This window comes from Rhipicephalus sanguineus, chromosome 1 (genome assembly GCF_013339695.2).
Source record: "Rhipicephalus sanguineus isolate Rsan-2018 chromosome 1, BIME_Rsan_1.4, whole genome shotgun sequence".
In the NCBI taxonomy this organism is placed as follows: domain Eukaryota; kingdom Metazoa; phylum Arthropoda; class Arachnida; order Ixodida; family Ixodidae; genus Rhipicephalus; species Rhipicephalus sanguineus.
This window is the reverse complement of record NC_051176.1, coordinates 134,579,774-134,583,888: the sequence shown is the minus strand read 5'-3', so window position 1 is coordinate 134,583,888 and position 4,115 is coordinate 134,579,774. Positions and strand designations below refer to the sequence as shown.

Sequence of the window (4,115 nt, the reverse complement as noted above, 5' to 3'; positions counted from 1 at the left end):
CGTGAGCAAGTGTTACACTTGGTAAAGGCGGTACAGTGGTACGGCACACGTACTCGCGCCACGCACGCCGTGCTTTTCGTGAAAGATCAGAGAACGGCGGTAACGGCGGCCGCACCGCACGAGCGGTGGTGTGGTGGTGTCGTATTTATAAAAACACCGACATATTAACTTTAGAAGAATTGAATGAAATATTGTTATTTTATTGTTTTCTTTCTTAGGTTTAATACGCAGTTGTTCTTTAATTGCGCTTACTGCGAGCCAAGACCTGCTCAAATAGTGGACGATTTGCTGCGAGCACTGCGCAGACATCGCCATCGCCATCATGGCGCCCGGCGACTGTGACTATGACTACGACTATGACTGTGTACATGATGGGGAAGGGAGACATTGCCAAGGAGGCCTTTTTCGACAATTCACGAGGAAGTGGTTTGTTGGCGGAGGCACGATCTGGCGTGCTACGTACTCGACACTGGAGGGCACACTATGTTGACGGGCAGCAGACTCAATGCATCCTTTGCAATGCAGCAGAGGAAACAATCGAACACATAGTCCTCCAGTGTCCGAAGATCCACCCACCCTCCGGGACAACTTCGCTACAGACGGCACTCGGTTTTGTCGAGGGAGAAGACCAGCGTAAAGGCGCCAGAACACATGTGGAGCTAACCAAACAACGGTTGGAGCACTGGTGGCGGTATGGTGCGCCGCGGTGACTCTCGTGCCCATGTTTCCGGGAATGTCTTGGAGCCGCGATGCTCTGAAATACGTTTCTTTTTTTTTTTTTTTTTTTTCCCAGGCTACGCCGCGCATTGAGCGCAGGCGACCCGATTCAAAGGGTATAGCCAGATCATCATCGCCATCGCCATCGTGTTTGGAGTTCGGATAGATCAGACTCTTCGTTGGCCTCGTTTTTAGGTGTTTGATCCGTGACGTTTCGTCGAAAAATCACAAGCGCGCATGCCGTAGGTGTTTGCCTGGTTGCAAGATCTTGCCGATTTCAACGTTTTTCCACCTCTTCGGTAAGTACTTGACATGCCGGGATTACTGCAATCAGCACGTTCTTAGCACTTTCTTCTTTGGCTCCCCATCGCGCGCAGGTTGGCGTACGCTGAACTGGACCCTCGCAGCAAGAATGGCACGTGGGAGTAAGTTTTATTTGTGACGCGATTTGGTTTATCTTCCGCAGAAACTGTTAAGCTCACAATGCTGATATGTTGTTGTTGTCGGCCACGTGTGTAGATTGACACCGCGATCGTGGAACACATGGCTGATCTGCCTCGAATAACTGCAAGCCGGCGCGTGCGTAGTGCCGTGGAGAACGATCAGAAGTCCTGGACGACAAAGAAAAAACTTCAAAGGTTTGTTGTACATGTTTTCCACGGCAACTGACATAAGCGTAAAAAAAAAATGGAATGGTCAAATGCATGTGTCAAGTTTAACCATTTGTAGTGGGCTGTGGACATGAATTAAGCATTGCTGCACACAAGACTGGCTTGCCGTAAGTTTATGCCCAGTACCAAATTTTTTGCTCTCATTATGACACCATTTGTAAGAAAAGCCAGAACTTATGTTCAAAACAGCGCATATTCTTGCTATTCTTTTATTCAGTTGCACGTGTGAGTCCTGCTGCTGGCCATCAGTTAGCCGGTTATGAGAAGAAAAGGGCACAGCCCAGTTTTGTACTGGTATATACCGTATCGTTTGTGATTATGATCATGATTTTTGTCTTACTGAAACAACAAACTGAAAAATGTATGTTGGTGTTTCTGCTACATCTCTATGAAGCAGCAGAACCTGTTGTTCAGTCACTTGGTGCATATTAGCAACTGGCACCTTGTCTGGCTTCCCGATACCTCCGCCTTTTTTCAGTGCATGTTGTTTTCATCCTTTACCAGCAGCCAAGTAGTTTCACACAACCGAAATGACCAACTAGCCCACTCTGTTTGTCAAGTAGGTTTTACTTCCAAACAAATGTAGCACATTTGTGATATGCACTGTTGCTCAATGATATTCTTTTTGCATGTGCTAGCTGTGTACACATATTACATGATCTTTTTTCTTTTTTTTCAGCTGCTTCTAGTAGTGGTGCCCCTGGTGTGCACCTTTACCCCAAATGTCTGCACCTTTGCCTACCGGTAATGACATAGAATGTGCTCAGCTTCCTGGACATAGGCATGCAGGTTAAGAGACGGAAAACGTGCAGCTTAGACTTCATGCCTGTAAATGCGAAAGTCGTAACCGACATAATTAGAGTAAGCTAAAAGGAGAAATTTCTACTTATGAGCAAGTAATTATGAAGCAGGTTTTACTCCTCTTAAACTAGCAGACATGCAACAACACAGTTGTGCTATGTTTGTTTTGTGCGCCACTTTCATGCATATTTGTGCTTGCAGTGGATATGCATATACATGAAGGATTTGTTTTTTTTTCCCTCAGCTGCCTCTGCGAACCCCGCTCCTGGACAACAGCTGGGAGGCTCTGTGTTTAAACGCGTGCACCTTGGACATCATGCTCGTAAATACCAATTCCTTTGTCATTCCTGGCATGAATTTCGTTGGTAAAGCAATAAGTAAAATTGTGCATTGTTGTTTACAAGCACTTCAGTATGAACCAGGCTTAAAGGAGAAGGGACCGACAACTGGCCAGAACTTGTGATTAGATCCTGTCAGAAATGAAAAGACCGCGCTATATACTACTGACATATTCCAGCATCCTTTTCGCGCTGTGAGTAGGATTTATATCTCTAAATTGTGTTTAAAAGTAACAAAAAAAAGGCATGTTGTGCAACCTATCGCAAGAGCCTTGAAGCTAGATTGCGGAGTTGATCACTTTGCTGTACAAAGTCACGTAGTCTGATACCGTCATGTGTGCCATTATTGGTCCTAAAAATTATAGTATGTATATTACTATCCATCCCCGCTCTATTCTGTGCTGCTTATGAGGTAAAAGGAGTTGCATGGTGACAAGTAATGGCGCTGCCTTCGCGGTAGCCAGTGGACCATGTCGAGCCGCAGCGCATGCACGCGAGTACACACACACGCAGTAAACCGCCGCGCTCGAACACGAACCGCTGTCACGCTCACTGTTTGCATCATGTCTTTCTTGTCACGTGTGTATACGACTTCATATCCGTCGCAGATAGAAAAATTAGAATTACAACTGTTTCACAGCATTTTCCACATCACCATTCCTTGATTATACACTCTGACTGGTAAGCTTTCTGTCGCGTTAAAGAAAATAGGTACCATAAAAGTTGGTTGTTGGTCCCTTTAACCTCTTAACACACACACAGGACAAAATAGGCATGCTATATCCCTGTTGTGCACCATCTTTGTGCGTTTGTGTGTGCAGTATGGACATGTACATTAAGGCTTTGTTTTTGTTCTCAGCTGCCTCTGCGAGCCCTGCTGTTGGACGCCAGTTGGAATGCTCTGCATTTGAAAGCGTGCACCACAGATGTCATGCTCATAAATACAGAGTTCTCATGATTCTAGTGTTGACAAAGCACTAAGTAAAAGCAGGCACTTGTGCATCTGCAATGAGGTTTAACCCTGTCTCAGGAGACATAAGACAATATAGTCATGCTATGTTCCTGTTGTTCACCATTTTCATGCATGTTGTGTGCAGTACGTATACATACATGCAGGCTTTGTTTTTGTTGTCCTCAGCTGCCTCTGCAAGCCCTTTTGCTGGACGCCATGGAAGGCCCTCCACTCGAAAGTGTGCACCTTAGACTACACGCTCATCAATACCAAGTTCTCTGTCCTTCTCGGCATGATTGTAGTGCCATATAATAGTGAGGCAATAAATCATTTTTGCTGGTCACTTGATGTTCCATGCATGTTGCTTGGTTTCTGAACACATGACTTGGTTTTAAGTTATCTAGTTATCTATGTGAAAAAAAAAGTGGGTTGGTTGGACGAGGAATATGCTTTCCTGGAGAGGCAACTGGCTCTCTCAGGTAGGCGGTGGTCGAGTGCGATGAAGCAAGTTAACATGTTATGGGAGCAGATGTCCCACCCTTTTGAAATAATCCTGCAGTAAAAAGTGGCCACATGTCCCAATAACATCCCACACGCATGCAGTTTTGGGACATCCCAAAAAGGTCTTTTTTTGTA

The 4,115-nt window shown here is 45.4% G+C and overlaps 1 long non-coding RNA gene across 2 annotated transcripts; it reads left to right on the top strand.

The window, feature by feature from the left end:
- Window positions 1–361: 361 nt before the first annotated feature.
- On the top strand, window positions 362–3,822 carry LOC119386946 (uncharacterized). Of its 2 annotated transcripts, XR_007416452.1 has the most exons (4): window positions 362–1,016; window positions 1,095–1,142; window positions 1,237–2,511; window positions 3,666–3,822. It is a non-coding gene; the product is annotated as an uncharacterized LOC119386946 (long non-coding RNA). The 2 variants fall into 2 exon arrangements; XR_005182409.2 differs by having other exon boundaries at window positions 1,237–3,822.
- The last annotated feature ends 293 nt before the right edge of the window (window positions 3,823–4,115 follow it).